Source organism: Coffea arabica, chromosome 11c, assembly GCF_036785885.1.
Source record: "Coffea arabica cultivar ET-39 chromosome 11c, Coffea Arabica ET-39 HiFi, whole genome shotgun sequence".
NCBI lineage: Eukaryota > Viridiplantae > Streptophyta > Magnoliopsida > Gentianales > Rubiaceae > Coffea > Coffea arabica.
Window position 1 is genome coordinate 23,297,482 of NC_092330.1, and position 21,849 is coordinate 23,319,330.

The following is a 21,849-nucleotide window of genomic DNA, read 5'->3' on the forward strand; positions in this document are numbered from 1 at the left end:
TCGGCGCAAATGTATAAGCGCAAGCGTGAAGGATCACTTTCAGGATAATTGAGAGTTGTGCGACGAGGGAAAAAAAAGGTGCAAAGCAACAAGAAAAAAATATAAAAGTAAATAAATAAAAGGATGAGAGGAAATTCATGAACTGACGCTTAGAATGAATTCGGGTCCAGAAAAGCCAAACTGCTTCACAGGACGTGGCAGTTTAAAAGAATAAAGCGAAAGGAACATGGCGGGTGCGATCATACCAGCACTAATGCACCGGATCCCATCAGAACTCCGAAGTTAAGCGTGCTTGGGCGACAGTAGTACTAGGATGGGTGACCCCCCGGGAAGTCCTCGTGTTGCACCCCTCCCTTTTTTGTTTCGAAATCCAAATTTCCCCTTCGTTCTTTATGCTGTAGTAATTTAGCTCCGTCGGAACGATTGCTTTATATTTTGCTTCTTATCGAAGCATGAAGGCGAATCTGAAGGCGCGAGACAAGTCAGGAACGGTACGGCTGGATCGAAGCCCGGATCGTCGGTCAAAGTTGTCGGCGCAAATGTATAAGCGCAAGCGTGAAGGATCAATTTCAGGATAATTGAGAGTTGCGCGACGAGGGAAAAAAAAATGGTGCAAATCAACAAGAAAAAAATGTAAAAGTAAATAAATAAAAGGATGAGGGGAAATTCTTGAATTGACGCTTAAAATGAATTCGGGTCCAGAAAAGCCACACTGCTTCACAGGACGGGGCAGTTTAAAAGAATAAAGCGAAAGGAACATGGCGGGTGCGATCATACCAGCACTAATGCACCAGATCCCATCAGAACTCCGAAGTTAAGCGTGCTTGGGCGAGAGTAGTACTAGGATGGGTGACCCCATGGGAAGTCCTCGTGTTGCACCCCTCCCTTTTTTGTTTCGAAATCCAAATTTCCCCTTCGTTCTTTATGCTGTAGTAATTTAGCTCCGTCGGAACGATTGCTTTATATTTTGCTTCTTATCGAAGCATGAAGGCGGATCTGAAGGCGCGAGACAAGTCAGGAACGGTACGGCTGGATCGAAGCCCGGATCGTCGGTCAAAGTTGTCGGCGCAAATGTATAAGCGCAAGCGTGAAGGATCACTTTCAGGATAATTGAGAGTTGTGCGACGAGGGAAAAAAAAGGTGCAAAGCAACAAGAAAAAAATATAAAAGTAAATAAATAAAAGGATGAGAGGAAATTCATGAACTGACGCTTAGAATGAATTCGGGTCCAGAAAAGCCAAACTGCTTCACAGGACGTGGCAGTTTAAAAGAATAAAGCGAAAGGAACATGGCGGGTGCGATCATACCAGCACTAATGCACCGGATCCCATCAGAACTCCGAAGTTAAGCGTGCTTGGGCGACAGTAGTACTAGGATGGGTGACCCCCCGGGAAGTCCTCGTGTTGCACCCCTCCCTTTTTTGTTTCGAAATCCAAATTTCCCCTTCGTTCTTTATGCTGTAGTAATTTAGCTCCGTCGGAACGATTGCTTTATATTTTGCCTCTTATCGAAGCATGAAGGCGAATCTGAAGGCGCGAGACAAGTCAGGAACGGTACGGCTGGATCGAAGCCCGGATCGTCGGTCAAAGTTGTCGGCGCAAATGTATAAGCGCAAGCGTGAAGGATCAATTTCAGGATAATTGAGAGTTGTGCGACGAGGGAAAAAAAAGGTGCAAAGCAACAAGAAAAAAATATAAAAGTAAACAAATAAAAGGATGAGAGGAAATTCATGAACTGACGCTTAGAATGAATTCGGGTCCAGAAAAGCCAAACTGCTTCACAGGACGTGGCAGTTTAAAAGAATAAAGCGAAAGGAACATGGCGGGTGCGATCATACCAGCACTAATGCACCGGATCCCATCAGAACTCCGAAGTTAAGCGTGCTTGGGCGACAGTAGTACTAGGATGGGTGACCCTAGGCCTGTCAACGGGTCGGGTCTAGACCCGGATCCGGATCGGATCCCTGAAATTTTTGCGGGTATGGGTAGGGATTTAATTCCGTTATCCGGATCCGGATCCGTTTTTTCAAACAAAAAAACGGGTCGGATACGGAATATAGTATTCCGACCCGTATTAGACCCGGATCCGGATATAAATGATTTAATAATTTATAAAAAATATATATTATCAATATAATTTGATTAGGATGATGTATTTGAGTAAAATCAATTTGATTTATTTTCTTATTTGGTTTTTTCTTTGCATTAGTTAGAAATTAGTTTACAAATATATCTTTTTCTCTTTTTTGTTAGAAATTATAAATTTTGGCAAATTTGTTCGGGTAGACCCGACCCGGATCCGAGACTCGCCGGGTCCGGATCCGGAACACCGAATAAAAGACCCGTCGGGTAAACGGGTCGGATCCGGGTCCGGGTCCAGAATAATGAATTCCGGCCCGGACCCGGCACGTTGACACCCCTAGGTGACCCCCTGGGAAATCCTCGTGTTGCACCCCTCCCTTTTTTGTTTCGAAATCCAAATTTCCCCTTCGTTCTTTATGCTGTAGTAATTTAGCTCCGTCGGAACGATTGCTTTATATTTTGCTTTTTATCGAAGCATGAAGGCGGATCTGAAGGCGCGAGACAAGTCAGGAACGGTACGGCTGGATCGAAGCCCGGATCGTCGGTCAAAGTTGTCGGCGCAAATGTATAAGCGCAAGCGTGAAGGATCACTTTCAGGATAATTGAGAGTTGTGCGACGAGGGAAAAAAAAGGTGCAAAGCAACAAGAAAAAAATATAAAAGTAAATAAATAAAAGGATGAGAGGAAATTCATGAACTGACGCTTAGAATGAATTCGGGTCCAGAAAAGCCAAACTGCTTCACAGGACGTGGCAGTTTAAAAGAATAAAGCGAAAGAAACATGGCGGGTGCGATCATACCAGCACTAATGCACCGGATCCCATCAGAACTCCGAAGTTAAGCGTGCTTGGGCGACAGTAGTACTAGGATGGGTGACCCTAGGCCGGTCAATGGGTCGGGTCTACACCCGGATCCGGATCGGATCCCTGAAATTTTTGCGGGTATGGGTAGGGATTTAATTCCGTTATCCGGATCCGGATCCGTTTTTTCAAACAAAAAAACGGGTCGGATACGGAATATAGTATTCCGACCCGTATTAGACCCGGATCCGGATATAAATGATTTAATAATTTATAAAAAATATATATTATCAATATAATTTGATTAGGATGATGTATTTGAGTAAAATCAATTTGATTTATTTTCTTATTTGGTTTTTCCTTTGCATTAGTTAGAAATTAGTTTACAAATATATCTTTTTCTCTTTTTTGTTAGAAATTATAAATTTTGGCAAATTTGTTAGGGTAGACCCGACCCGGATCCGAGACTCGTCGGGTCCGGATCCGGAACACCGAATAAAAGACCCGTCGGGTAAACGGGTCGGATCCGGGTCCGGGTCCAGAATAATGAATTCCGGCCCGGACCCGGCCCGTTGACACCCCTAGGTGACCCCCTGGGAAATCCTCGTGTTGCACCCCTCCCTTTTTTGTTTCGAAATCCAAATTTCCCCTTCGTTCTTTATGCTGTAGTAATTTAGCTCCGTCGGAACGATTGCTTTATATTTTGCTTCTCATCGAAGCATGAAGGCGGATCTGAAGGCGCGAGACAAGTCAGGAACGGTACGGCTGGATCGAAGCCCGGATCGTCGGTCAAAGTTGTCGGCGCAAATGTATAAGCGCAAGCGTGAAGGATCAATTTCAGGATAATTGAGAGTTGCGCGACGAGGGAAAAAAAAATGGTGCAAATCAACAAGAAAAAAATGTAAAAGTAAATAAATAAAAGGATGAGGGGAAATTCTTGAATTGACGCTTAAAATGAATTCGGGTCCAGAAAAGCCACACTGCTTCACAGGACGGGGCAGTTTAAAAGAATAAAGCGAAAGGAACATGGCGGGTGCGATCATACCAGCACTAATGCACCAGATCCCATCAGAACTCCGAAGTTAAGCGTGCTTGGGCGAGAGTAGTACTAGGATGGGTGACCCCATGGGAAGTCCTCGTGTTGCACCCCTCCCTTTTTTGTTTCGAAATCCAAATTTCCCCTTCGTTCTTTATGCTGTAGTAATTTAGCTCCGTCGGAACGATTGCTTTATATTTTGCTTCTTATCGAAGCATGAAGGCGGATCTGAAGGCGCGAGACAAGTCAGGAACGGTACGGCTGGATCGAAGCCCGGATCGTCGGTCAAAGTTGTCGGCGCAAATGTATAAGCGCAAGCGTGAAGGATCACTTTCAGGATAATTGAGAGTTGTGCGACGAGGGAAAAAAAAGGTGCAAAGCAACAAGAAAAAAATATAAAAGTAAATAAATAAAAGGATGAGAGGAAATTCATGAACTGACGCTTAGAATGAATTCGGGTCCAGAAAAGCCAAACTGCTTCACAGGACGTGGCAGTTTAAAAGAATAAAGCGAAAGGAACATGGCGGGTGCGATCATACCAGCACTAATGCACCGGATCCCATCAGAACTCCGAAGTTAAGCGTGCTTGGGCGACAGTAGTACTAGGATGGGTGACCCCCCGGGAAGTCCTCGTGTTGCACCCCTCCCTTTTTTGTTTCGAAATCCAAATTTCCCCTTCGTTCTTTATGCTGTAGTAATTTAGCTCCGTCGGAACGATTGCTTTATATTTTGCTTCTTATCGAAGCATGAAGGCGAATCTGAAGGCGCGAGACAAGTCAGGAACGGTACGGCTGGATCGAAGCCCGGATCGTCGGTCAAAGTTGTCGGCGCAAATGTATAAGCGCAAGCGTGAAGGATCAATTTCAGGATAATTGAGAGTTGTGCGACGAGGGAAAAAAAAGGTGCAAAGCAACAAGAAAAAAATATAAAAGTAAACAAATAAAAGGATGAGAGGAAATTCATGAACTGACGCTTAGAATGAATTCGGGTCCAGAAAAGCCAAACTGCTTCACAGGACGTGGCAGTTTAAAAGAATAAAGCGAAAGGAACATGGCGGGTGCGATCATACCAGCACTAATGCACCGGATCCCATCAGAACTCCGAAGTTAAGCGTGCTTGGGCGACAGTAGTACTAGGATGGGTGACCCTAGGCCTGTCAACGGGTCGGGTCTAGACCCGGATCCGGATCGGATCCCTGAAATTTTTGCGGGTATGGGTAGGGATTTAATTCCGTTATCCGGATCCGGATCCGTTTTTTCAAACAAAAAAACGGGTCGGATACGGAATATAGTATTCCGACCCGTATTAGACCCGGATCCGGATATAAATGATTTAATAATTTATAAAAAATATATATTATCAATATAATTTGATTAGGATGATGTATTTGAGTAAAATCAATTTGATTTATTTTCTTATTTGGTTTTTTCTTTGCATTAGTTAGAAATTAGTTTACAAATATATCTTTTTCTCTTTTTTGTTAGAAATTATAAATTTTGGCAAATTTGTTCGGGTAGACCCGACCCGGATCCGAGACTCGCCGGGTCCGGATCCGGAACACCGAATAAAAGACCCGTCGGGTAAACGGGTCGGATCCGGGTCCGGGTCCAGAATAATGAATTCCGGCCCGGACCCGGCACGTTGACACCCCTAGGTGACCCCCTGGGAAATCCTCGTGTTGCACCCCTCCCTTTTTTGTTTCGAAATCCAAATTTCCCCTTCGTTCTTTATGCTGTAGTAATTTAGCTCCGTCGGAACGATTGCTTTATATTTTGCTTTTTATCGAAGCATGAAGGCGGATCTGAAGGCGCGAGACAAGTCAGGAACGGTACGGCTGGATCGAAGCCCGGATCGTCGGTCAAAGTTGTCGGCGCAAATGTATAAGCGCAAGCGTGAAGGATCACTTTCAGGATAATTGAGAGTTGTGCGACGAGGGAAAAAAAAGGTGCAAAGCAACAAGAAAAAAATATAAAAGTAAATAAATAAAAGGATGAGAGGAAATTCATGAACTGACGCTTAGAATGAATTCGGGTCCAGAAAAGCCAAACTGCTTCACAGGACGTGGCAGTTTAAAAGAATAAAGCGAAAGAAACATGGCGGGTGCGATCATACCAGCACTAATGCACCGGATCCCATCAGAACTCCGAAGTTAAGCGTGCTTGGGCGACAGTAGTACTAGGATGGGTGACCCTAGGCCGGTCAATGGGTCGGGTCTACACCCGGATCCGGATCGGATCCCTGAAATTTTTGCGGGTATGGGTAGGGATTTAATTCCGTTATCCGGATCCGGATCCGTTTTTTCAAACAAAAAAACGGTTCGGATACGGAATATAGTATTCCGACCCGTATTAGACCCGGATCCGGATATAAATGATTTAATAATTTATAAAAAATATATATTATCAATATAATTTGATTAGGATGATGTATTTGAGTAAAATCAATTTGATTTATTTTCTTATTTGGTTTTTCCTTTGCATTAGTTAGAAATTAGTTTACAAATATATCTTTTTCTCTTTTTTGTTAGAAATTATAAATTTTGGCAAATTTGTTAGGGTAGACCCGACCCGGATCCGAGACTCGTCGGGTCCGGATCCGGAACACCGAATAAAAGACCCGTCGGGTAAACGGGTCGGATCCGGGTCCGGGTCCAGAATAATGAATTCCGGCCCGGACCCGGCCCGTTGACACCCCTAGGTGACCCCCTGGGAAATCCTCGTGTTGCACCCCTCCCTTTTTTGTTTCGAAATCCAAATTTCCCCTTCGTTCTTTATGCTGTAGTAATTTAGCTCCGTCGGAACGATTGCTTTATATTTTGCTTCTCATCGAAGCATGAAGGCGGATCTGAAGGCGCGAGACAAGTCAGGAACGGTACGGCTGGATCGAAGCCCGGATCGTCGGTCAAAGTTGTCGGCGCAAATGTATAAGCGCAAGCGTGAAGGATCAATTTCAGGATAATTGAGAGTTGCGCGACGAGGGAAAAAAAAATGGTGCAAATCAACAAGAAAAAAATGTAAAAGTAAATAAATAAAAGGATGAGGGGAAATTCTTGAATTGACGCTTAAAATGAATTCGGGTCCAGAAAAGCCACACTGCTTCACAGGACGGGGCAGTTTAAAAGAATAAAGCGAAAGGAACATGGCGGGTGCGATCATACCAGCACTAATGCACCAGATCCCATCAGAACTCCGAAGTTAAGCGTGCTTGGGCGAGAGTAGTACTAGGATGGGTGACCCCATGGGAAGTCCTCGTGTTGCACCCCTCCCTTTTTTGTTTCGAAATCCAAATTTCCCCTTCGTTCTTTATGCTGTAGTAATTTAGCTCCGTCGGAACGATTGCTTTATATTTTGCTTCTTATCGAAGCATGAAGGCGGATCTGAAGGCGCGAGACAAGTCAGGAACGGTACGGCTGGATCGAAGCCCGGATCGTCGGTCAAAGTTGTCGGCGCAAATGTATAAGCGCAAGCGTGAAGGATCACTTTCAGGATAATTGAGAGTTGTGCGACGAGGGAAAAAAAAGGTGCAAAGCAACAAGAAAAAAATATAAAAGTAAATAAATAAAAGGATGAGAGGAAATTCATGAACTGACGCTTAGAATGAATTCGGGTCCAGAAAAGCCAAACTGCTTCACAGGACGTGGCAGTTTAAAAGAATAAAGCGAAAGGAACATGGCGGGTGCGATCATACCAGCACTAATGCACCGGATCCCATCAGAACTCCGAAGTTAAGCGTGCTTGGGCGACAGTAGTACTAGGATGGGTGACCCCCCGGGAAGTCCTCATGTTGCACCCCTCCCTTTTTTGTTTCGAAATCCAAATTTCCCCTTCGTTCTTTATGCTGTAGTAATTTAGCTCCGTCGGAACGATTGCTTTATATTTTGCTTCTTATCGAAGCATGAAGGCGAATCTGAAGGCGCGAGACAAGTCAGGAACGGTACGGCTGGATCGAAGCCCGGATCGTCGGTCAAAGTTGTCGGCGCAAATGTATAAGCGCAAGCGTGAAGGATCAATTTCAGGATAATTGAGAGTTGTGCGACGAGGGAAAAAAAAGGTGCAAAGCAACAAGAAAAAAATATAAAAGTAAACAAATAAAAGGATGAGAGGAAATTCATGAACTGACGCTTAGAATGAATTCGGGTCCAGAAAAGCCAAACTGCTTCACAGGACGTGGCAGTTTAAAAGAATAAAGCGAAAGGAACATGGCGGGTGCGATCATACCAGCACTAATGCACCGGATCCCATCAGAACTCCGAAGTTAAGCGTGCTTGGGCGACAGTAGTACTAGGATGGGTGACCCTAGGCCTGTCAACGGGTCGGGTCTAGACCCGGATCCGGATCGGATCCCTGAAATTTTTGCGGGTATGGGTAGGGATTTAATTCCGTTATCCGGATCCGGATCCGTTTTTTCAAACAAAAAAACGGGTCGGATACGGAATATAGTATTCCGACCCGTATTAGACCCGGATCCGGATATAAATGATTTAATAATTTATAAAAAATATATATTATCAATATAATTTGATTAGGATGATGTATTTGAGTAAAATCAATTTGATTTATTTTCTTATTTGGTTTTTTCTTTGCATTAGTTAGAAATTAGTTTACAAATATATCTTTTTCTCTTTTTTGTTAGAAATTATAAATTTTGGCAAATTTGTTCGGGTAGACCCGACCCGGATCCGAGACTCGCCGGGTCCGGATCCGGAACACCGAATAAAAGACCCGTCGGGTAAACGGGTCGGATCCGGGTCCGGGTCCAGAATAATGAATTCCGGCCCGGACCCGGCACGTTGACACCCCTAGGTGACCCCCTGGGAAATCCTCGTGTTGCACCCCTCCCTTTTTTGTTTCGAAATCCAAATTTCCCCTTCGTTCTTTATGCTGTAGTAATTTAGCTCCGTCGGAACGATTGCTTTATATTTTGCTTCTCATCGAAGCATGAAGGCGGATCTGAAGGCGCGAGACAAGTCAGGAACGGTACGGCTGGATCGAAGCCCGGATCGTCGGTCAAAGTTGTCGGCGCAAATGTATAAGCGCAAGCGTGAAGGATCAATTTCAGGATAATTGAGAGTTGCGCGACGAGGGAAAAAAAAATGGTGCAAATCAACAAGAAAAAAATGTAAAAGTAAATAAATAAAAGGATGAGGGGAAATTCTTGAATTGACGCTTAAAATGAATTCGGGTCCAAAAAAGCCACACTGCTTCACAGGACGGGGCAGTTTAAAAGAATAAAGCGAAAGGAACATGGCGGGTGCGATCATACCAGCACTAATGCACCAGATCCCATCAGAACTCCGAAGTTAAGCGTGCTTGGGCGAGAGTAGTACTAGGATGGGTGACCCCATGGGAAGTCCTCGTGTTGCACCCCTCCCTTTTTTGTTTCGAAATCCAAATTTCCCCTTCGTTCTTTATGCTGTAGTAATTTAGCTCCGTCGGAACGATTGCTTTATATTTTGCTTCTTATCGAAGCATGAAGGCGGATCTGAAGGCGCGAGACAAGTCAGGAACGGTACGGCTGGATCGAAGCCCGGATCGTCGGTCAAAGTTGTCGGCGCAAATGTATAAGCGCAAGCGTGAAGGATCACTTTCAGGATAATTGAGAGTTGTGCGACGAGGGAAAAAAAAGGTGCAAAGCAACAAGAAAAAAATATAAAAGTAAATAAATAAAAGGATGAGAGGAAATTCATGAACTGACGCTTAGAATGAATTCGGGTCCAGAAAAGCCAAACTGCTTCACAGGACGTGGCAGTTTAAAAGAATAAAGCGAAAGGAACATGGCGGGTGCGATCATACCAGCACTAATGCACCGGATCCCATCAGAACTCCGAAGTTAAGCGTGCTTGGGCGACAGTAGTACTAGGATGGGTGACCCTAGGCCTGTCAACGGGTCGGGTCTAGACCCGGATCCGGATCGGATCCCTGAAATTTTTGCGGGTATGGGTAGGGATTTAATTCCGTTATCCGGATCCGGATCCGTTTTTTCAAACAAAAAAACGGGTCGGATACGGAATATAGTATTCCGACCCGTATTAGACCCGGATCCGGATATAAATGATTTAATAATTTATAAAAAATATATATTATCAATATAATTTGATTAGGATGATGTATTTGAGTAAAATCAATTTGATTTATTTTCTTATTTGGTTTTTTCTTTGCATTAGTTAGAAATTAGTTTACAAATATATCTTTTTCACTTTTTTGTTAGAAATTATAAATTTTGGCAAATTTGTTCGGGTAGACCCGACCCGGATCCGAGACTCGCCGGGTCCGGATCCGGAACACCGAATAAAAGACCCGTCGGGTAAACGGGTCGGATCCGGGTCCGGGTCCAGAATAATGAATTCCGGCCCGGACCCGGCACGTTGACACCCCAAGGTGACCCCCTGGGAAATCCTCGTGTTGCACCCCTCCCTTTTTTGTTTCGAAATCCAAATTTCCCCTTCGTTCTTTATGCTGTAGTAATTTAGCTCCGTCGGAACGATTGCTTTATATTTTGCTTTTTATCGAAGCATGAAGGCGGATCTGAAGGCGCGAGACAAGTCAGGAACGGTACGGCTGGATCGAAGCCCGGATCGTCGGTCAAAGTTGTCGGCGCAAATGTATAAGCGCAAGCGTGAAGGATCACTTTCAGGATAATTGAGAGTTGTGCGACGAGGGAAAAAAAAGGTGCAAAGCAACAAGAAAAAAATATAAAAGTAAATAAATAAAAGGATGAGAGGAAATTCATGAACTGACGCTTAGAATGAATTCGGGTCCAGAAAAGCCAAACTGCTTCACAGGACGTGGCAGTTTAAAAGAATAAAGCGAAAGGAACATGGCGGGTGCGATCATACCAGCACTAATGCACCGGATCCCATCAGAACTCCGAAGTTAAGCGTGCTTGGGCGACAGTAGTACTAGGATGGGTGACCCTAGGCCTGTCAACGGGTCGGGTCTAGACCCGGATCCGGATCGGATCCCTGAAATTTTTGCGGGTATGGGTAGGGATTTAATTCCGTTATCCGGATCCGGATCCGTTTTTTCAAACAAAAAAACGGGTCGGATACGGAATATAGTATTCCGACCCGTATTAGACCCGGATCCGGAAATAAATGATTTAATAATTTATAAAAAAATATATATTATCAATATAATTTGATTAGGATGATGTATTTGAGTAAAATCAATTTGATTTATTTTCTTATTTGGTTTTTTCTTTGCATTAGCTAGAAATTTGTTTACAAATATATCTTTTTCTCTTTTTTGTTAGAAATTATAAATTTTGGCAAATTTGTTCGGGTAGACCCGACCCGGATCCGAGACTCGCCGGGTCCGGATCCGGAACACAGAATAAAAGACCCGTCGGGTAAACGGGTCGGATCCGGAATAATGAATTCCGGCCCGTTGACACCCCTAGGTGACCCCCTGGGAAATCCTCGTGTTGCACCCCTCCCTTTTTTGTTTCGAAATCCAAATTTCCCCTTCGTTCTTTATGCTGTAGTAATTTAGCTCCGTCGGAACGATTGCGTTTTATTTTGCTTCTCATCGAAGCATGAAGGCGGATCTGAAGGCGCGAGACAAGTCAGGAACGGTAAGGCTGGATCGAAGCCCGGATCGTCGGTCAAAGTTGTCGGCGCAAATGTATAAGCGCAAGCGTGAAGGATCACTTTCAGGATAATTGAGAGTTGTGCGACGAGGGAAAAAAAAGGTGCAAAGCAACAAGAAAAAAATATAAAAGTAAATAAATAAAAGGATGAGAGGAAATTCATGAACTGACGCTTAGAATGAATTCGGGTCCAGAAAAGCCAAACTGCTTCACAGGACGTGGCAGTTTAAAAGAATAAAGCGAAAGGAACATGGCGGGTGCGATCATACCAGCACTAATGCACCGGATCCCATCAGAACTCCGAAGTTAAGCGTGCTTGGGCGACAGTAGTACTAGGATGGGTGACCCTAGGCCGGTCAACGGGTCGGGTCTACACCCGGATCCGGATCGGATCCCTGAAATTTTTGCGGGTATGGGTAGGGATTTAATTCCGTTATCCGGATCCGGATCCGTTTTTTCAAACAAAAAAACGGGTCGGATACGGAATATAGTATTCCGACCCGTATTAGACCCGGATCCGGATATAAATGATTTAATAATTTATAAAAAATATATATTATCAATATAATTTGATTAGGATGATGTATTTGAGTAAAATCAATTTGATTTATTTTCTTATTTGGTTTTTCCTTTGCATTAGTTAGAAATTAGTTTACAAATATATCTTTTTCTCTTTTTTGTTAGAAATTATAAATTTTGGCAAATTTGTTAGGGTAGACCCGACCCGGATCCGAGACTCGTCGGGTCCGGATCCGGAACACCGAATAAAAGACCCGTCGGGTAAACGGGTCGGATCCGGGTCCGGGTCCAGAATAATGAATTCCGGCCCGGACCCGGCCCGTTGACACCCCTAGGTGACCCCCTGGGAAATCCTCGTGTTGCACCCCTCCCTTTTTTGTTTCGAAATCCAAATTTCCCCTTCGTTCTTTATGCTGTAGTAATTTAGCTCCGTCGGAACGATTGCTTTATATTTTGCTTCTCATCGAAGCATGAAGGCGGATCTGAAGGCGCGAGACAAGTCAGGAACGGTACGGCTGGATCGAAGCCCGGATCGTCGGTCAAAGTTGTCGGCGCAAATGTATAAGCGCAAGCGTGAAGGATCACTTTCAGGATAATTGAGAGTTGTGCGACGAGGGAAAAAAATGGTGCAAAGCAACAAGAAAAAAATATAAAAGTAAATAAATAAAAGGATGAGAGGAAATTCATGAACTGACGCTTAGAATGAATTCGGGTCCAGAAAAGCCAAACTGCTTCACAGGACGTGGCAGTTTAAAAGAATAAAGCGAAAGGAACATGGCGGGTGCGATCATACCAGCACTAATGCACCGGATCCCATCAGAACTCCGAAGTTAAGCGTGCTTGGGCGACAGTAGTACTAGGATGGGTGACCCTAGGCCGGTCAACGGGTCGGGTCTACACCCGGATCCGGATCGGATCCCTGAAATTTTTGCGGGTATGGGTAGGGATTTAATTCCGTTATCCGGATCCGGATCCGTTTTTTCAAACAAAAAAACGGGTCGGATACGGAATATAGTATTCCGACCCGTATTAGACCCGGATCCGGATATAAATGATTTAATAATTTATAAAAAATATATATTATCAATATAATTTGATTAGGATGATGTATTTGAGTAAAATCAATTTGATTTATTTTCTTATTTGGTTTTTCCTTTGCATTAGTTAGAAATTAGTTTACAAATATATCTTTTTCTCTTTTTTGTTAGAAATTATAAATTTTGGCAAATTTGTTAGGGTAGACCCGACCCGGATCCGAGACTCGTCGGGTCCGGATCCGGAACACCGAATAAAAGACCCGTCGGGTAAACGGGTCGGATCCGGGTCCGGGTCCAGAATAATGAATTCCGGCCCGGACCCGGCCCGTTGACACCCCTAGGTGACCCCCTGGGAAATCCTCGTGTTGCACCCCTCCCTTTTTTGTTTCGAAATCCAAATTTCCCCTTCGTTCTTTATGCTGTAGTAATTTAGCTCCGTCGGAACGATTGCTTTATATTTTGCTTCTCATCGAAGCATGAAGGCGGATCTGAAGGCGCGAGACAAGTCAGGAACGGTACGGCTGGATCGAAGCCCGGATCGTCGGTCAAAGTTGTCGGCGCAAATGTATAAGCGCAAGCGTGAAGGATCAATTTCAGGATAATTGAGAGTTGCGCGACGAGGGAAAAAAAAATGGTGCAAATCAACAAGAAAAAAATGTAAAAGTAAATAAATAAAAGGATGAGGGGAAATTCTTGAATTGACGCTTAAAATGAATTCGGGTCCAGAAAAGCCACACTGCTTCACAGGACGGGGCAGTTTAAAAGAATAAAGCGAAAGGAACATGGCGGGTGCGATCATACCAGCACTAATGCACCAGATCCCATCAGAACTCCGAAGTTAAGCGTGCTTGGGCGAGAGTAGTACTAGGATGGGTGACCCCATGGGAAGTCCTCGTGTTGCACCCCTCCCTTTTTTGTTTCGAAATCCAAATTTCCCCTTCGTTCTTTATGCTGTAGTAATTTAGCTCCGTCGGAACGATTGCTTTATATTTTGCTTCTTATCGAAGCATGAAGGCGGATCTGAAGGCGCGAGACAAGTCAGGAACGGTACGGCTGGATCGAAGCCCGGATCGTCGGTCAAAGTTGTCGGCGCAAATGTATAAGCGCAAGCGTGAAGGATCACTTTCAGGATAATTGAGAGTTGTGCGACGAGGGAAAAAAAAGGTGCAAAGCAACAAGAAAAAAATATAAAAGTAAATAAATAAAAGGATGAGAGGAAATTCATGAACTGACGCTTAGAATGAATTCGGGTCCAGAAAAGCCAAACTGCTTCACAGGACGTGGCAGTTTAAAAGAATAAAGCGAAAGGAACATGGCGGGTGCGATCATACCAGCACTAATGCACCGGATCCCATCAGAACTCCGAAGTTAAGCGTGCTTGGGCGACAGTAGTACTAGGATGGGTGACCCTAGGCCTGTCAACGGGTCGGGTCTAGACCCGGATCCGGATCGGATCCCTGAAATTTTTGCGGGTATGGGTAGGGATTTAATTCCGTTATCCGGATCCGGATCCGTTTTTTCAAACAAAAAAACGGGTCGGATACGGAATATAGTATTCCGACCCGTATTAGACCCGGATCCGGATATAAATGATTTAATAATTTATAAAAAATATATATTATCAATATAATTTGATTAGGATGATGTATTTGAGTAAAATCAATTTGATTTATTTTCTTATTTGGTTTTTTCTTTGCATTAGTTAGAAATTAGTTTACAAATATATCTTTTTCTCTTTTTTGTTAGAAATTATAAATTTTGGCAAATTTGTTCGGGTAGACCCGACACGGATCCGAGACTCGCCGGGTCCGGATCCGGAACACCGAATAAAAGACCCGTCGGGTAAACGGGTCGGATTCGGGTCCGGGTCCAGAATAATGAATTCCGGCCCGGACCCGGCACGTTGACACCCCTAGGTGACCCCCTGGGAAATCCTCGTGTTGCACCCCTCCCTTTTTTGTTTCGAAATCCAAATTTCCCCTTCGTTCTTTATGCTGTAGTAATTTTGCTCCGTCGGAACGATTGCTTTATATTTTGCTTTTTATCGAAGCATGAAGGCGGATCTGAAGGCGCGAGACAAGTCAGGAACGGTACGGCTGGATCGAAGCCCGGATCGTCGGTCAAAGTTGTCGGCGCAAATGTATAAGCGCAAGCGTGAAGGATCACTTTCAGGATAATTGAGAGTTGTGCGACGAGGGAAAAAAAAGGTGCAAAGCAACAAGAAAAAAATATAAAAGTAAATAAATAAAAGGATGAGAGGAAATTCATGAACTGACGCTTAGAATGAATTCGGGTCCAGAAAAGCCAAACTGCTTCACAGAACGTGGCAGTTTAAAAGAATAAAGCGAAAGGAACATGGCGGGTGCGATCATACCAGCACTAATGCACCGGATCCCATCAGAACTCCGAAGTTAAGCGTGCTTGGGCGACAGTAGTACTAGGATGGGTGACCCTAGGCCTGTCAACGGGTCGGGTCTAGACCCGGATCCGGATCGGATCCCTGAAATTTTTGCGGGTATGGGTAGGGATTTAATTCCGTTATCCGGATCCGGATCCGTTTTTTCAAACAAAAAAACGGGTCGGATACGGAATATAGTATTCCGACCCGTATTAGACCCGGATCCGGAAATAAATGATTTAATAATTTATAAAAAAATATATATTATCAATATAATTTGATTAGGATGATGTATTTAAGTAAAATCAATTTGATTTATTTTCTTATTTGGTTTTTTCTTTGCATTAGCTAGAAATTTGTTTACAAATATATTTTTTTCTCTTTTTTGTTAGAAATTATAAATTTTGGCAAATTTGTTCGGGTAGACCCGACCCGGATCCGAGACTCGCCGGGTCCGGATCCGGAACACAGAATAAAAGACCCGTCGGGTAAACGGGTCGGATCCGGAATAATGAATTCCGGCCCGGACCCGGCCCGTTGACACCCCTAGGTGACCCCCTGGGAAATCCTCGTGTTGCACCCCTCCCTTTTTTGTTTCGAAATCCAAATTTCCCCTTCGTTCTTTATGCTGTAGTAATTTAGCTCCGTCGGAACGATTGCGTTTTATTTTGCTTCTCATCGAAGCATGAATGCGGATCTGAAGGCGCGAGACAAGTCAGGAACGGTACGGCTGGATCGAAGCCCGGATCGTCGGTCAAAGTTGTCGGCGCAAATGTATAAGCGCAAGCGTGAAGGATCACTTTCAGGATAATTGAGAGTTGTGCGACGAGGGAAAAAAAAGGTGCAAAGCAACAAGAAAAAAATATAAAAGTAAATAAATAAAAGGATGAGAGGAAATTCATGAACTGACGCTTAGAATGAATTCGGGTCCAGAAAAGCCAAACTGCTTCACAGGACGTGGCAGTTTAAAAGAATAAAGCGAAAGGAACATGGCGGGTGCGATCATACCAGCACTAATGCACCGGATCCCATCAGAACTCCGAAGTTAAGCGTGCTTGGGCGACAGTAGTACTAGGATGGGTGACCCTAGGCCTGTCAACGGGTCGGGTCTAGACCCGGATCCGGATCGGATCCCTGAAATTTTTGCGGGTATGGGTAGGGATTTAATTCCGTTATCCGGATCCGGATCCGTTTTTTCAAACAAAAAAACGGGTCGGATACGGAATATAGTATTCCGACCCGTATTAGACCCGGATCCGGATATAAATGATTTAATAATTTATAAAAAATATATATTATCAATATAATTTGATTAGGATGATGTATTTGAGTAAAATCAATTTGATTTATTTTCTTATTTAGTTTTTTCTTTGCATTAGTTAGAAATTAGTTTACAAATATATCTTTTTCTCTTTTTTGTTAGAAATTATAAATTTTGGCAAATTTGTTCGGGTAGACCCGACCCGGATCCGAGACTCGCCGGGTCCGGATCCGGAACACCGAATAAAAGACCCGTCGGGTAAACGGGTCGGATCCGGGTCCGGGTCCAGAATAATGAATTCCGGCCCGGACCCGGCACGTTGACACCCCTAGGTGACCACCTGGGAAATCCTCGTGTTGCACCCCTCCCTTTTTTGTTTCGAAATCCAAATTTCCCCTTCGTTCTTTATGCTGTAGTAATTTAGCTCCGTCGGAACGATTGCGTTTTATTTTGCTTCTCATCGAAGCATGAAGGCGGATCTGAAGGCGCGAGACAAGTCAGGAACGGTACGGCTGGATCGAAGCCCGGATCGTCGGTCAAAGTTGTCGGCGCAAATGTATAAGCGCAAGCGTGAAGGATCACTTTCAGGATAATTGAGAGTTGTGCGACGAGGGAAAAAAAAGGTGCAAAGCAACAAGAAAAAAATATAAAAGTAAATAAATAAAAGGATGAGAGGAAATTCATGAATTGACGCTTAGAATGAATTCGGGTCCAGAAAAGCCAAACTGCTTCACAGGACGTGACAGTTTAAAAGAATAAAGCGAAAGGAACATGGCGGGTGCGATCATACCAGCACTAATGCACCGGATCCCATCAGAACTTCGAAGTTAAGCGTGCTTGGGCGACAGTAGTACCAGGATGGGTGACCCTAGGCCGGTCAACGGGTCGGGTCTACACCCGGATCCGGATCGGATCCCTGAAATTTTTGCGGGTATGGGAAGGGATTTAATTCCGTTATCCGGATCCGGATCCGTTTTTTCAAACAAAAAAACGGGTCGGATACGGAATATAGTATTCCGACCCGTATTAGACCCGGATCCGGAAATAAATGATTTAATAATTTATAAAAAATATATATTATCAATATAATTTGATTAGGATGATGTATTTGAGTAAAATCAATTTGATTTATTTTCTTATTTGGTTTTTTCTTTGCATTAGCTAGAAATTTGTTTACAAATATATCTTTTTCTCTTTTTTGTTAGAAATTATAAATTTTGGCAAATTTGTTCGGGTAGACCCGACCCGGATCCGAGACTCGCCGGGTCCGGATCCGGAACACAGAATAAAAGACCCGTCGGGTAAACGGGTCGGATCCGGGTCCGGGTCCGGAATAATGAATTCCGGCCCGGATCCGGCCCGTTGACACCCCTAGGTGACCCCCTGGGAAATCCTCGTGTTGCACCCCTCCCTTTTTTGTTTCGAAATCCAAATTTCCCCTTCGTTCTTTATGCTGTAGTAATTTAGCTCCGTCGGAACGATTGCTTTATATTTTGCTTCTCATCGAAGCATGAAGGCGGATCTGAAGGCGCGAGACAAGTCAGGAACGGTACGGCTGGATCGAAGCCCGGATCGTCGGTCAAAGTTGTCGGCGCAAATGTATAAGCGCAAGCGTGAAAGATCAATTTCAGGATAATTGAGAGTTGCGCGACGAGGGAAAAAAAAATGGTGCAAATCAACAAGAAAAAAATGTAAAAGTAAATAAATAAAAGGATGAGAGGAAATTCTTGAATTGACGCTTAAAATGAATTCGGGTCCAGAAAAGCCACACTGCTTCACAGGACGGGGCAGTTTAAAAGAATAAAGCGAAAGGAACATGGCGGGTGCGATCATACCAGCACTAATGCACCGGATCCCATCAGAACTCCGAAGTTAAGCGTGCTTGGGCGAGAGTAGTACTAGGATGGGTGACCCCCTGGGAAGTCCCCGTGTTGCACCCCTCCCTTTTTTGTTTCGAAATCCAAATTTCCCCTTCGTTCTTTATGCTGTAGTAATTTAGCTCCGTCGGAACGATTGCTTTATATTTTGCTTCTCATCGAAGCATGAAGGCGGATCTGAAGGCGCGAGACAAGTCAGGAACGGTACGGCTGGATCGAAGCCCGGATCGTCGGTCAAAGTTGTCGGCGCAAATGTATAAGCGCAAGCGTGAAGGATCAATTTCAGGATAATTGAGACTTGTTCGACGAGGGAAAAAAAAGGTGCAAAGCAACAAGAAAAAAATATAAAAGTAAATAAATAAAAGGATGAGAGGAAATTCATGAATTGACGCTTAGAATGAATTCGGGTCCAGAAAAGCCAAACTGCTTCACAGGACGTGACAGTTTAAAAGAATAAAGCGAAAGGAACATGGCGGGTGCGATCATACCAGCACTAATGCACCGGATCCCATCAGAACTTCGAAGTTAAGCGTGCTTGGGCGACAGTAGTACTAGGATGGGTGACCCTAGGCCGGTCAACGGGTCGGGTCTACACCCGGATCCGGATCGGATCCCTGAAATTTTTGCGGGTATGGGTAGGGATTTAATTCCGTTATCCGGATCCGGATCCGTTTTTTCAAACAAAAAAACGGGTCGGATACGGAATATAGTATTCCGACCCGTATTAGACCCGGATCCGGATATAAATGATTTAATAATTTATAAAAAATATATATTATCAATATAATTTGATTAGGATGATGTATTTGAGTAAAATCAATTTGATTTATTTTCTTATTTGGTTTTTTCTTTGCATTAGCTAGAAATTTGTTTACAAATATATCTTTTTCTCTTTTTTGTTAGAAATTATAAATTTTGGCAAATTTGTTCGGGTAGACCCGACCCGGATCCGAGACTCGCCGGGTCCGGATCCGGAACACAGAATAAAAGACCCGTCGGGTAAACGGGTCGGATCCGGGTCCGGGTCCGGAATAATGAATTCCGGCCGGACCCGGCCCGTTGACACCCCTAGGTGACCCCCTGGGAAATCCTCGTGTTGCACCCCTCCCTTTTTTGTTTCGAAATCCAAATTTCCCCTTCGTTCTTTATGCTGTAGTAATTTAGCTCCGTCGGAACGATTGCTTTATATTTTGCTTCTCATCGAAGCATGAAGGCGGATCTGAAGGCGCGAGACAAGTCAGGAACGGTACGGCTGGATCGAAGCCCGGATCGTCGGTCAAAGTTGTCGGCGCAAATGTATAAGCGCAAGCGTGAAGGATCAATTTCAGGATAATTGAGAGTTGTTCGACGAGGGAAAAAAAAGGTGCAAAGCAACAAGAAAAAAATATAAAAGTAAATAAATAAAAGGATGAGAGGAAATTCATGAATTGACGCTTAGAATGAATTCGGGTCCAGAAAAGCCAAACTGCTTCACAGGACGTGACAGTTTAAAAGAATAAAGCGAAAGGAACATGGCGGGTGCGATCATACCAGCACTAATGCACCGGATCCCATCAGAACTTCGAAGTTAAGCGTGCTTGGGCGACAGTAGTACCAGGATGGGTGACCCTAGGCCGGTCAACGGGTCGGGTCTACACCCGGATCCGGATCGGATCCCTGAAATTTTTGCGGGTATGGGTAGGGATTTAATTCCGTTATCCGGATCCGGATCCGTTTTTTCAAACAAAAAAACGGGTCGGATACGGAATATAGTATTCCGACCCGTATTAGACCCGGATCCGGATATAAATGATTTAATAATTTATAAAAAATATATATTATCAATATAATTTGATTAGGATGATGTATTTGAGTAAAATCAATTTGATTTATTTTCTTATTTGGTTTTTTCTTTGCATTAGCTAGAAATTTGTTTACAAATATATCTTTTTCTCTTTTTTGTTAGAAATTATAAATTTTGGCAAATTTGTTCGGGTAGACCCGACCCGGATCCGAGACTCGCCGGGTCCGGATCCGGAACACCGAATAAAAGACCCGTCGGGTAAACGGGTCGGATCCGGGTCCGGGTCCGGAATAATGAATTCCGGCCCGGACCCCGGCCCGTTGACACCCCTAGGTGACCCCCTGGGAAATCCTCGTGTTGCACCCCTCCCTTTTTTGTTTCGAAATCCAAATTTCCCCTTCGTTCTTTATGCTGTAGTAATTTAGCTCCGTCGGAACGATTGCTTTATATTTTGCTTCTCATCGAAGCATGAAGGCGGATCTGAAGGCGCGAGACAAGTCAGGAACGGTACGGCTGGATCGAAGCCCGGATCGTCGGTCAAAGTTGTCGGCGCAAATGTATAAGCGCAAGCGTGAAGGATCAATTTCAGGATAATTGAGAGTTGCGCGACGAGGGAAAAAAAAATGGTGCAAATCAACAAGAAAAAAATGTAAAAGTAAATAAATAAAAGGATGAGAGGAAATTCTTGAATTGACGCTTAAAATGAATTCGGGTCCAGAAAAGCCACACTGCTTCACAGGACGGGGCAGTTTAAAAGAATAAAGCGAAAGGAACATGGCGGGTGCGATCATACCAGCACTAATGCACCGGATCCCATCAGAACTCCGAAGTTAAGCGTGCTTGGGCGAGAGTAGTACTAGGATGGGTGACCCCCTGGGAAGTCCTCGTGTTGCACCCCTCCCTTTTTTGTTTCGAAATCCAAATTTCCCCTTCGTTCTTTATGCTGTAGTAATTTAGCTCCGTCGGAACGATTGCTTTATATTTTGCTTCTCATCGAAGCATGAAGGCGGATCTGAAGGCGCGAGACAAGTCAGGAACGGTACGGCTGGATCGAAGCCCGGATCGTCGGTCAAAGTTGTCGGCGCAAATGTATAAGCGCAAGCGTGAAGGATCAATTTCAGGATAATTGAGAGTTGTTCGACGAGGGAAAAAAAAGGTGCAAAGCAACAAGAAAAAAATATAAAAGTAAATAAATAAAAGGATGAGAGGAAATTCATGAATTGACGCTTAGAATGAATTCGGGTCCAGAAAAGCCAAACTGCTTCACAGGACGTGACAGTTTAAAAGAATAAAGCGAAAGGAACATGGCGGGTGCGATCATACCAGCACTAATGCACCGGATCCCATCAGAACTTCGAAGTTAAGCGTGCTTGGGCGACAGTAGTACCAGGATGGGTGACCCTAGGCCGGTCAACGGGTCGGGTCTACACCCGGATCCGGATCGGATCCCTGAAATTTTTGCGGGTATGGG

At 44.1% G+C, this 21,849-nt stretch overlaps 11 non-coding genes and 16 pseudogenes across 11 annotated transcripts; all 27 read left to right on the forward strand.

Moving 5' to 3' along the window:
- Positions 1–231: 231 nt before the first annotated feature.
- Positions 232–350, forward strand: LOC140018043 (5S ribosomal RNA). The gene has a single exon (XR_011824345.1). It is a non-coding gene; the product is annotated as a 5S ribosomal RNA (ribosomal RNA).
- A 413-nt stretch (positions 351–763) lies between these two features.
- On the forward strand, positions 764–882 carry LOC140017724 (5S ribosomal RNA). The gene has a single exon (XR_011824029.1). It is a non-coding gene; the product is annotated as a 5S ribosomal RNA (ribosomal RNA).
- Positions 883–1,293: 411 nt separating this feature from the next.
- LOC140018044 (5S ribosomal RNA) lies at positions 1,294–1,412 on the forward strand. Its single transcript, XR_011824346.1, has one exon. It is a non-coding gene; the product is annotated as a 5S ribosomal RNA (ribosomal RNA).
- Positions 1,413–1,823: 411 nt separating this feature from the next.
- On the forward strand, positions 1,824–1,941 carry LOC140019228 (5S ribosomal RNA; annotated as a pseudogene).
- A 925-nt stretch (positions 1,942–2,866) lies between these two features.
- On the forward strand, positions 2,867–2,990 carry LOC140018536 (5S ribosomal RNA; annotated as a pseudogene).
- A 921-nt stretch (positions 2,991–3,911) lies between these two features.
- Positions 3,912–4,030, forward strand: LOC140017725 (5S ribosomal RNA). Its single transcript, XR_011824030.1, has one exon. It is a non-coding gene; the product is annotated as a 5S ribosomal RNA (ribosomal RNA).
- Positions 4,031–4,441: 411 nt separating this feature from the next.
- LOC140018045 (5S ribosomal RNA) lies at positions 4,442–4,560 on the forward strand. The gene has a single exon (XR_011824347.1). It is a non-coding gene; the product is annotated as a 5S ribosomal RNA (ribosomal RNA).
- A 411-nt stretch (positions 4,561–4,971) lies between these two features.
- LOC140019229 (5S ribosomal RNA) lies at positions 4,972–5,089 on the forward strand (annotated as a pseudogene).
- A 925-nt stretch (positions 5,090–6,014) lies between these two features.
- LOC140018537 (5S ribosomal RNA) lies at positions 6,015–6,138 on the forward strand (annotated as a pseudogene).
- A 921-nt stretch (positions 6,139–7,059) lies between these two features.
- On the forward strand, positions 7,060–7,178 carry LOC140017726 (5S ribosomal RNA). Its single transcript, XR_011824031.1, has one exon. It is a non-coding gene; the product is annotated as a 5S ribosomal RNA (ribosomal RNA).
- Positions 7,179–7,589: 411 nt separating this feature from the next.
- LOC140018179 (5S ribosomal RNA) lies at positions 7,590–7,708 on the forward strand. The gene has a single exon (XR_011824481.1). It is a non-coding gene; the product is annotated as a 5S ribosomal RNA (ribosomal RNA).
- A 411-nt stretch (positions 7,709–8,119) lies between these two features.
- On the forward strand, positions 8,120–8,237 carry LOC140019230 (5S ribosomal RNA; annotated as a pseudogene).
- Positions 8,238–9,164: 927 nt separating this feature from the next.
- Positions 9,165–9,283, forward strand: LOC140017727 (5S ribosomal RNA). The gene has a single exon (XR_011824032.1). It is a non-coding gene; the product is annotated as a 5S ribosomal RNA (ribosomal RNA).
- Positions 9,284–9,694: 411 nt separating this feature from the next.
- LOC140019231 (5S ribosomal RNA) lies at positions 9,695–9,812 on the forward strand (annotated as a pseudogene).
- Positions 9,813–10,737: 925 nt separating this feature from the next.
- Positions 10,738–10,855, forward strand: LOC140019233 (5S ribosomal RNA; annotated as a pseudogene).
- Positions 10,856–11,758: 903 nt separating this feature from the next.
- On the forward strand, positions 11,759–11,876 carry LOC140018435 (5S ribosomal RNA; annotated as a pseudogene).
- A 925-nt stretch (positions 11,877–12,801) lies between these two features.
- Positions 12,802–12,919, forward strand: LOC140018436 (5S ribosomal RNA; annotated as a pseudogene).
- Positions 12,920–13,846: 927 nt separating this feature from the next.
- Positions 13,847–13,965, forward strand: LOC140017728 (5S ribosomal RNA). The gene has a single exon (XR_011824033.1). It is a non-coding gene; the product is annotated as a 5S ribosomal RNA (ribosomal RNA).
- Positions 13,966–14,376: 411 nt separating this feature from the next.
- On the forward strand, positions 14,377–14,494 carry LOC140019234 (5S ribosomal RNA; annotated as a pseudogene).
- A 925-nt stretch (positions 14,495–15,419) lies between these two features.
- Positions 15,420–15,537, forward strand: LOC140019235 (5S ribosomal RNA; annotated as a pseudogene).
- Positions 15,538–16,451: 914 nt separating this feature from the next.
- Positions 16,452–16,569, forward strand: LOC140019236 (5S ribosomal RNA; annotated as a pseudogene).
- Positions 16,570–17,494: 925 nt separating this feature from the next.
- Positions 17,495–17,612, forward strand: LOC140020142 (5S ribosomal RNA; annotated as a pseudogene).
- Positions 17,613–18,539: 927 nt separating this feature from the next.
- On the forward strand, positions 18,540–18,658 carry LOC140017523 (5S ribosomal RNA). Its single transcript, XR_011823832.1, has one exon. It is a non-coding gene; the product is annotated as a 5S ribosomal RNA (ribosomal RNA).
- Positions 18,659–19,069: 411 nt separating this feature from the next.
- Positions 19,070–19,187, forward strand: LOC140019788 (5S ribosomal RNA; annotated as a pseudogene).
- Positions 19,188–20,111: 924 nt separating this feature from the next.
- LOC140020143 (5S ribosomal RNA) lies at positions 20,112–20,229 on the forward strand (annotated as a pseudogene).
- A 928-nt stretch (positions 20,230–21,157) lies between these two features.
- Positions 21,158–21,276, forward strand: LOC140017205 (5S ribosomal RNA). Its single transcript, XR_011823518.1, has one exon. It is a non-coding gene; the product is annotated as a 5S ribosomal RNA (ribosomal RNA).
- Positions 21,277–21,687: 411 nt separating this feature from the next.
- Positions 21,688–21,805, forward strand: LOC140020144 (5S ribosomal RNA; annotated as a pseudogene).
- Positions 21,806–21,849: the final 44 nt, after the last annotated feature.